This window comes from Mirounga angustirostris, unplaced genomic scaffold (assembly GCF_029215605.1).
Source record: "Mirounga angustirostris isolate CCGP_5_RB_7025 unplaced genomic scaffold, mMirAng1.0.hap1 SCAF_13, whole genome shotgun sequence".
Taxonomy (NCBI): Eukaryota; Metazoa; Chordata; class Mammalia; order Carnivora; family Phocidae; genus Mirounga; species Mirounga angustirostris.
The window spans coordinates 22,045,568-22,056,441 of NW_026991721.1; the positions used below are offsets into that span (position 1 = coordinate 22,045,568).

A 10,874-nucleotide genomic window follows, 5' to 3' on the forward strand; every position below is an offset into this window, starting at 1 on the left:
AATGTATTATAAGTGTTAGTGATAGCTACAAATGGTAAATAGTATATCCATATTGTAACCCTCTGAGCTATATTAAACAAAATTAGTTAAAAGATGTCTGAAATCAAGAAATCATTATTTAGGTGAGAAAATCTTCATCAGGACTTCGATTCTAATTGAAAGGTACCAAAATGACTAATACAATTTTTTTTCTCTCCCATGCAAGAATTCAAGGCTGCTGAAGTATTGCTTGTTCCAGACACTAAAAGATGAAATTAATCAAATCCATTATCTTCCCTACTGTCACTGCTCACAACAAAATCTTGACTATATTGAGAAGCTTACCATGGATCATGGTTTTAATTAACATTCTGTTTCCAGAGGAGGTGCAACAAACGATTTTTTTTTTTTTAAGATTTTATTTATTTATTTGACAGAGAGACAGCGAGAGAGGGAACACAAGCAGGGGGAGTGGGAGAGGGAGAAGCAGGCTTTCCGCAGAGCAGGGAGCCCGATGTGGGGCTTAATCCCAGGACCCTGGGATCATGACCTGAGCCGAAGGCAGATGCTTAACGACTGAGCCACCCAGGCGTCCCTCAAGTCAGTGTTTTACTTGGTAAACATGTCTGAGACCACGCATCCCTGGCTGCTAAACACCATGGCAGACAGGGCTAGAAAGGTAACAGCTTTATTTTGAGCAGGGGGCAAAGACAAGGCAGCACTTTACAGCTACATTGTAACTAGATCCTTCATCGCAACAAGCGATTTTTATGTAAAGCATTCTTTTTGACCTATAATTGGTGAGATATATCACTTTAAAAAGAAAAGAAAATAGAAATACAGAAATACTCTTCCTTAAGTATTAGTTATATATAACTCACTAATACTTTTATCATACTATCTATCCAGTATGTGTATTTGTATGAGCCAGTTTCAATGACATATGTTATTATCACTTATTTCTAGTATACATTTTTTTAATGGAGTTTTCCTTCCTTTTAGTGGCAGATTATTTCCATTAAATGCAGCATGAAAAATTAGAAGAGTTGCTCCAATCCAATTAGATCTTCTATTTTCTGTGGTGTTTTTAACGATACATATATACTATTGCGTTCTTTAAATATCCTCAAGGGGTTTCAAAAACTAAATTTGATATCTCATACCTTTCCCCTTCATTTGTTCACATATATGACTATTGCAGCTTTTTTTTTTTTTTTACATATATCTAGTATTCTTAGGAGAAAATTAAAGAAAAGAAAATTATAGCTTTGTGGGAAGTTTTTTTGGTTCTGCTGCTTCTGTTTCTTTTAGGACACCATGGGCTTTCTGTTTAAGCCTGGGTATTTAATGAAATCAAATCTATTTAGTCCTGATTGCTCAATCTTTACCATCTGAGGAATTTAGGAAAGGGTCGCATTCGTCAGAATAAAAAAAAGACATAGGCTGGCATCTTCTTCTCAAAAGTTCTCTGGTGTTTAGCACTAGTTTGTTCAGAAGTGGACAGAAAAATGGAGGGAAGTAGGCTGTCCCACACTTCTATTACCAATACCTCAAAGAACATATTACCAATCCTTCAGTGTCTGTGGTCCTCTCTAATGAAATGTGCATTCTACAACTTAATGAAATGGAGAAAAAAAATTATTAAACAATCTGACAAAATTGCTACTTATAGAAAGGGGAATAAAAAATCTGTTTTCCCATGGGTAATTCAGAATTTGTAGAATAATCATGTTTGTTAGGAAAATCCCTACTTAAATAGGAAGAACAACTCCTTGTATCCACAAACTGATTACCACAGCATTGTTGGTTACTATACACCCAAAACAAACAAACATATACAACATCCATAGGTGGGTAATTTAAAACCAAGGGCAATAAATGGTTTCCATGCAACAGAAACTTAGTTCCAGTGGGAAGTTACAACTATATGTTTAGGGTAAAGTTTATGAGAACAAACATGATAGAAAAATCTGCACATATTTAGCCACCAACTAGTATCAACAGGTATGTATTAATGCTTGAAAAAAGATGCTTAGCAGAATGATTAATATATACCACTAAATGTAAATATATATATATGTATATATAAATATATATACACACACATACCACTCAATGTGTAGTTGTATATACCAAATGAGATACAAATAGAATACATAGCAGTAAAATTCAGTTTTTTCTAAATTCAGGTATTCATAGTGGTTACTAGAGAAATGTTACAAATTTTAGAGTTTCCTTAAAAGTTTAGGTTAGCTTTCTGTAGTGAAATGTGTCTAGCTCTCTCCTAAAATGTGCTTAATAACACTATCTGAAAGGACCCTTGAATATTGAATCATTGTCTTATCTAGCTGAATGTATCTTCTGCCCTTATTTGTGGTCAAATTGTTTTTTTGTTTTTTGTTTTTTTTACTTCTACATAGAAAAGAGTGGAAGTGACAAACGTGATAGGTGATTCAATTGTCTTATCTTCTTACTGGCACACTTATTAGGTACTTAGAGATCTTAGGCAATATCCATATCCTTATCCATAAAATAAGTTCATGTAAAACTCTTTTAACCTGAAAGACTTTGAAGTTTCATGCAGACAGACTCCTAGTTTGAAAAATTGATGAAATGGTGTGACGACATGATTACATGCAGTGTGTCTTAAAGACCTACCTCCTTCATTATATTAAGAATTTCTCTACAACATGACATTTGAATTATTGGTATTAATTGGACAGATATTATGAGTAAATAAATTAAGCCATCTTATCCTACATTATCTGAAAATATAATCACTGACTTTTTAGTTTTTTCTATTTTATGCCCCTTTATCTTCATTAGCCCTTTATTAAAATGTAAATGCCTTTGGTAGAGATTGCAGCTTAGATGAATTTCCATCTGTGATTGTTAACCAGGTAAGACTGTGAAAGGGAGGAGTTGAACAAAATTAAGCAATTCATAACTAGAATGGTTGCACAGGTGTGAGCAGAGATGGGTGGAGAAACCCAGGAAAAAGTGTTTTTGGAGTAGTTGAAGAAGAAAGAAGCTTTTGGAAATTGAGTCAAAGACAGACTCTGCTTAATTTCAAATGCTTACCCAGTATTAGCATTGGTTTTGCCAAGTGAACTTAATGTAGCATGGCCTTATTCCATCCATTTTAAGTTGTTGACTCTTAGTTTGGAAAAAAAGCTGTCAGCTCTAAAATAAAACAAAAAAATCTAAAATAAACATATTTCATCTAAATCTAGTAGACATGATTATGAGATGTCACTCTACAAGAAACAAAAGTTTATTGATTTTTTTTCTTATATGGTGGTTTTTGGATTTAGAAGAAATAGGGGACTTTTGGAATGAGAAGTCAATATAAAATTCTGGTATCAAGTTTTAAAAATGGATTCACATTATCACATTATTTAAATGCCTAAGGATAACATCTTACTTGACAACATCTTACTTACAACACAGATTTTCTGCTAAGATGTTGGACAGGAATTTTGGTGTTGTTTTCCTCACCCTGAAGTCAAAACATCTGGAATCAAGTCCTGCTCTGTCACTTACTATCTCTTTTATTAGAGGCAACAGCTTATCTCAACTGACCCACAGTTTCCTTATCTGTAAAAGCAGAATAACCATGTATTTACACAGATGCCAAGAGGATAAGTAATTATAAAAGATAATGTGAATTATAAACTGCTCTGGAAAAGACCATTATTTGTGGAGGATCAAATTATCAGATCTTCAAAGGGGCAGGGAGCTTGATCACATTTATCTTCATACATTCCAGGGATTTAGAAAAAGCCACTGCAGAAATTTCTAATAATGCATACACCCTATAGATGTCAAATATACTTTGAGCATTATTAAGGAGGGATGGAAAGTTCAAAGATTTTAAAATATCACTTACACTCAAGGTTCTTACAACGATCAGTTTGAAGGAGCAAGTCCTACTTGCTGCAGTCGGTTGGTACAAGTGAAAGAGTCAATTATTCACATCTATTTTTTAACTCTCCATTCAGGAAGTTGCACTGGTAGCTTGAAATCAGCCATAGTCAGAATATTTACTATGATATAGTAAGTATATCATACTTACTAACAGTAAGTTAGTTAGTAAGCTTTGAAAACCAATCTCTCCCTTACACCTACCAGCTCCCAAGAGCTGGTTGTTAAAATTTAATAATACACCTCTGCATATATAACAAAATGGCAGAAAGATGTAAATTAGGTTCTACTATATAGAGTTTCTACTATATACCTGGTAATCAGGCCTTCCTTGAGATTTTACATGATTTCAATAAGCCTTTCCTAGGAAAGAACTGAAATAATTGAAGAGAAATAAGCCAAGGAATTTAGGTATAACGAACAATGTGAGCTAAAGTGCATTAGTCAGAAATGTTCAGATATTTTAAATAAGAGTGATTAGAATATTTGGCTCTAGAGGAGGATACAATTAATGCTCACACTATTTTATAGTAAAAACTGTGTGTGGGTGTGTGGGGGTGTGTTTGTGTGTGTGTGTGTGATGTAGATCAGGGCCAATATGGGTATAGCTTTGAATTCCAGGTTGAGATGGTTCAGTAAATTTGTAGAGTATGAGAAGATGTAAAACCATCAAAGAATTTTGGAAGAAAAATTAAATGGTCTCTACTGTGCAATTATGAAGAAAATAATTTCAATGGATGAGATATTGCAAGCTGACAACCAATTGGGAGACTATTGTGATAATTCAGTTTTGAAGCTACATCAAGTCCTTTGTAAATTCAGATAGTGTGAAACTACATTAAGGAGGGAAGAAAGAAAAGGAGAAAGAAACGGAGGAAGGAAAAAATCCAAACTTAAATGAAAAGTATCTGACTTAGTCATATCTATAGAAATCAAATAGAGCACAGTATTTTACCCCCTCAGGAATATCCATTATCTTTAAAACAATCCTTTTCAACAGAAGATCTTGAAAGTTTTCTTTCAAGTAGATAATATGTCGATGAAGGAAATGGTCCAAAGAGAAGGCTGTTAGCTTGACAGAAAATATTCATCAGTGATGGAAACATATGCATGCTGTTCTTCTGGTTTCCTCTTTAAAAAATAACAATGTTATCACTCATTTCGAGACCAATAGGGACTGAGCAGAATTTTGATCTGTTAAACCCATCCATCTTCTTCCTCCTGAACTCACTAGTTTGGCCATTCACTTTTGTTTTCTAAAATAATAGATTCCAAATACCATATTTCGTTGCCATTACTCTCAGGCTTCACTTTCCATTTATTAATCCATCACTGCTATTTAGCAGTTTTTGTACAAAGCACAAAAAGTGTTTTCTAGAATCTGCAGAACTCTTTTCTACTTATGATAGACTGTGTTTTCTAAGGAAAACCCCGTTTCTCGTATAATTATGGTATTTTGGTATTTCTATTCCCTATTTAACATAAATTATAATATCATAAAAATAAAAGCCAAAATATCTTTAGAGATCATCTAAATCTACCTTGTTTTATAAACGGGGGCGGGGGGGAAGAGGAACAAGACGTTGGTTGACTTGTTAGAGTCAGAGCTCATTAGTGGAAATTCAACATTCTTTCATTCACAGTTAATCAAAGATCTTAGTTTACTTTTAGTTTTAAACCGTGATTTTTATTGTTTATATATGTGTACAATTTCCACTTATTTTAATGTGGGTTTCAAATTGTAGAGTTTAGTTTTCAACGCACATAAAGATATGCTTGTTGAAAGTCAACATGTAGTCAGAATATAAGGTAATCAAAACTGTTCATTTTAAATTGACTCCAATTCTAACTACCACCTGAAATTTCAAAACATAGTCAAGCAGTGATCTTTGCAACTCACATCTGAGATCCAAATGGCCCTGCAGATGTGAAACTGTCTGTTGCTATGGAAGAACAGCTGGAATCAGTTAATGAGTCAAGTCAGCATGAGCTCAAGCACTAGAGACTAGCATGTTTCATCTGCATGGTACAGAACACTAAGAAAGGAGGAAGCGAGCGAGACTGTTGTAGGAGTGGCCCCATGAGTGACACAGCTGTGAGCATAATTAGGTTCATCTCCTACTGGCAAATAGAAGTGTTGTTTACCCTTGTACATATGAAACTTAGCCACCAGCAGACCGGTCTTTAATCCTGTCCCCACTGTGATAGAGCCCCAACTCATTCACATCAAATAGACCTGATAGACCCCCCAAAAAAGAGAAAAGATCTTTTTCTAGAGACTGCAGGAAGAAAGTATGTCAATTTTCCTGAGATTTGAGAGAAACACAGGAGTTTCCTTGGTGATCTTTGCTTTTCTTTTTTCTTATATAGTCAGTAATTGACAGAGGAAGAATGGGACGCATTTATAACCTCCACTAGTTTCAAACAAAAAAGCATTAGGCTAACCCAGGGGCTGTGATGCCATGGTTAAATAACATGACATAAATGAGTCAGGATATTTAATGAAACTAGAGCACGTGTTTAATTAGGGTATGATTTTAAAATCCTGATCTTAAATACAGAAGTGTTGCTCTAACTACTATAATATTTAGGAATTAGAAAATAAAATTCATGGGGCGCCTGGGTGGCTCAGTCGTTAAGCGTCTGCCTTCGGCTCAGGTCATGATCCCAGGGTCCTGGGATCGAGCCCCGCATCTGGGCTCCTTGCTCTGTGGGAAGTCTGCTTCTCCCTCTCCCACTCCCCCGCTTGTGTTCCTGCACTCGCTAACTCTCTCTCTGTGTCAAATAAATAAATAAAATTTAAAAAAAAAAAGAAAGAAAATAAAATTCATTCTTAAAATAACTTCCAAATCTCATAAATTAAACATCTGGGAAGCATTATTCAAGGATGAGGTTTCTATTTTCCAGAATCTTTCATGTAGCCAGGTTCTCACTACCACCTCTGAGATAAGTAAAAAGTGATGACATGGTTGGTGATGAGACAGGTAAATTTAATTTCATGCTACTCCCAGGAACACAAAGCAGTGATATGAGGAATTAAACACACACACACACACACGTGTGGATCCACAGGGAAACATTACAGATAGTAATATAGCATCATCATAGGAATGTTACTCCTTAAGGAAAGAGGAAGTTACCTTTGCATTTATAATACAGAGCCTTACACAGTAACATTTCCACCATCACCACTGTCACGATCACCATCATTACTGCTACTGCTCTTGGCTGTAAACAACATGTACCAGGCACTGTGCCCAGCAGTGAAAGTGCACTAAATCCAAACTACAAACTGAAAATAATTACTCTTAATATCACCATTTTATAGATGAAAAACTAAGGTACAGAGAAATTAAGTCACTTATCTAAAGTCACATGTCTAAAATGTGTATAGCTGTAAAGGAAACACAAACAGTCCAATTCTAGAGCCTATGTTCCTATTCACTCCACTCTACTGGGTCAGCAAATATAGTTGATAATTTTGAAAGAAAGAAAGAGAGAGAGAGAAAGAAAGTAAAGAAGAAAGACAGAAAAAGAAGGAAAGAAGGAAGAAATGAAGGAAGGAAGGAGAGAAAGAAAAGAAAAGATAAGAAAAGGAAAGAAAGAAAAGAAAAAAGATAAGAAAAGGAAAAAAAGAAAAAAGAAAGAAGGAAAGAAATGAGAAGAAAGAAGGAATGGAAGAAAAAAAGAAAAGAAAAAAGAAGAAAAAGAAAGGAGGGAGGCAGGACTGTAGAATGATGTCCCAAATAAAAATCAAACTTTCTAAATGTGAATCAAATGTTCCTTTTCAGAAGTTAGAAAATATTATTATATTTAGACATCTTAAAATCTCTGGATAAAAATCTTGATTTGTAACTATCATTTGATCAGCCTCAAGATTCATACCTCTAGGATATTCAAGCCTGTCAAGACAGATTTTAATTCTGGAATAAGACTAAGGACAAATGGAATCAACATTTGGTTTAAAGAAGCTGTCAAAGGTATCTCTCCAGAGAGTCTAAAAACATATGTAAGAGTTCTCTCACTGTGTTTCATATTTTGTGGGTGTGAATTTGGTAAATCTAGGCATTGTTCTCTAGAGAACAGAGTAAACAGCATTGCAGATTAATAGTGTTTGATAAATAACAAATACAGAGTGGAATTAATTGACTTTATCCCACTGAAATGATAACTCATTTTGCTCAACAAATTTGACAATCCTATCACTGTGGTGTTTCTTCCCTCATCTTCAATGAAGACAGGACCAACATTGATTTCAAGTGGACATGTAACCATCCATCTGTGCTAATTTTCAACCAGGCTCCCACCCACTGCAGAAGGGAAAAAGTCATTATGCACCTGAATGGGTGAGTTGACATGATTGAATGAATGCAGGACAGTAGTTAAAAAGAAAATATTACAAGAAGCAATAGAAAAATTTCCAATCATCTGGGGCGCCTGGGTGGCTCAGCAGGTTAAGCATCTGCCTTCAGCTTGGGTCACGATCCCAGGCTCCTGGGATCAAACCCCACATCAGACTCCCTGCTCAGCGAGGAGTCTGCTTCTCCCTCTGCCCTTCCCCCTGCTTGTGATCTCTCTCTCTCTCTCTCTAATAAATAAATGAATAAAATCATTAAAAAAAAGAAAAGAAAAAGAAAAATTTCCAATCATCAAACTATCTCAAGAAAGCCTCATTAGTAATGTTTGGCTGATTTTGTTCCATTTATCTGTTCCACCCAGCAGGTATGCCCCCTTCACATGAGCCATCATTTCCTTTTTTTAATGTTTTAATCTTCCTTTTACTGACTGGCACCCTTGGTATTTCATGTCTTCTCTCCATAATACCCTGATGCTCTTTAAAGGAATAAAAATTGGATCTGGCAACTCCTGTTTATCAGAAGTTTCTATCCTGAGACATGCAATCATCCCCTCCATAATTTGGAGTACTAGTTATGAATTACGACTAGATTGCAGCCACAAGTCTCTTTTCACCTTTGTTATTTTTGTCTGCATCAAGATTGCACAATTCTAATCAGGGACTTGGTTTGCCTTTGTTCTATAAAGGCCCAGACATGCATATGGAAATGTTAGGTCTTATGCAGTAATACTTAGTTACAGAGCATTATCCCTAAAATAAAATACTTGATTGGTGAATGGAATAAAGATGACTGAAAATTATATTGCACATCCAAGCACTGACCAGAAAATAACAGTGCACTTTGTTTCAACATGATTTAGAGGAAGAAAACAACTGAAGATAGTCTATCTGAATATAGAATATCTACCTGTGCATTAAGTGACCTCTTATTTTTCCTATTGTGTTTTTAACTCGTGTAAATTATTTGAGTGAAAAGAAGTAAAGTATCTCATAGTGCCATAATTATCAATGCCTTAATATCTTAACAAATATCAGTTCATTGCATACAGGCATAAAATAAATAATTTTTATCCCAGTAGATTATTTTTATTCTGGTAAATTAGCAAAAAGGCCATATATAAATAGGTTTGTATAAGAGGAAAAAAATCAGTTATACACATGAATCCAAATGTACTAAGACAGGTCGCCGCTATATAAACAACTCCTTCTTAAGAACTGGAAAACATTAAGAACAAGTATTTTAAAATTGGTGTCTGAGTGCTGTTTTCCTTGGCAAATGTACATACGTAGTTCAAAGTAGAAGAATTTGTGCTTTCCAAACTTGACTAGACATGGAAATCAGGATATAAAATGTACTATCTCCATATTTTAAAGATATAAAAGAATGTCTCCTTAAATTTGCATGGCAATTTTGTATATTTACAAAATAGTCCCACATGCATTAGCTTATTTGACATTTATTTATTAGCTTATTTGATGCTAAGTCTTTGAAGTAGCCTCACAAATCACTATTCCCATGTTACCAATGAGAACAAGGCAGTTTGTGGAGGCTGTGATTGCCAAAGGTGATTCAAGCAGTGGCAAAGGTCAGATTTGAGTTTAGATTTTCTGATCCATGTCCAATGCACGTCTAGGTTTTGTTTCAACTGCCAAGTCTGACTGATTGACAGTAATACTTGGGATGTCATGTGCAAAGGATTTTGAGACCCCATATGTGCTTGGTGGGAAAGGGTACTGTGATTCATACTGATGTGACTATGGACTGAGAGCTTAAATAGGAGCGTAAGTATCATGAATTTTCCATTGCTTTTCTACATGTTTCCTTTTTTCAGTTCACTTTGAAAACCATTGTGAGGGCTCCTGGGTGGCTCAGTCGTTAAGTGTCTGCCTTCGGCTCAGGTCATGATCCCAGGATCCTGGGATCGAGTCCCACATCAGGCACCCTGCCCGGCAGGAAGCCTGTTTCTCCCTCTCCCACTCCCCCTGCTTGTGTTCCTGCTCTCGCTATCTCTGTCTCTGTCAAATAAAGAAATAAAAATCTTAAAAAAAAAAAATTGTGAAATTTCTGAAACAATGTTGCCTATCAATATGTGCATTTCTCATGTCCTTCCTTGTATTTGCATTCATACTAATCAGACCAACCATCTCAATTCCCCAGCAACATGCCATAGCTTTGCTTTGGTCTTGGTTTTGATATATTTTCTTCTCACCAAGGTCAGCCTTCTTATCCTTCCTGGCTATAGCACACCTGGCCACTTCTCAAAACCCAATTTGAATATTACCTCCCCTGCGAAGCACTTTCCCGTTTTCTCTCTCTATCACATGTAGTTCTTTCTCCCTCTCCCTCTCCTTCTCTCTGATGATCTTAGAATTACCACCCTACATTGTTTGATGTTACATGTACATGTAACTCTTACCTCCCCAATTAGATTTAAGCACCTTAAGGGCAATTTTTATATTTCTGTATTCTCTGCAATGTGGTGAGATCATCATTGATGACAAGTAATAAACTAGTCAAAGTCATTCAAGAAATACTGATTTTTTTTTTTTATTTCAAAGAAAAGAAAACAGTTGAATTGGGAAATTTGGGGTAATTATAAAATCAGGAAAATTT

General features: G+C 35.3%; 1 non-coding gene across 1 annotated transcript; it reads right to left on the reverse strand.

The window, feature by feature from the left end:
- Positions 1–601: 601 nt before the first annotated feature.
- On the reverse strand, positions 602–732 carry LOC123858105 (small nucleolar RNA SNORA63). Its single transcript, XR_006794063.1, has one exon. It is a non-coding gene; the product is annotated as a small nucleolar RNA SNORA63 (small nucleolar RNA).
- Between the last annotated feature and the right edge of the window lie 10,142 nt (positions 733–10,874).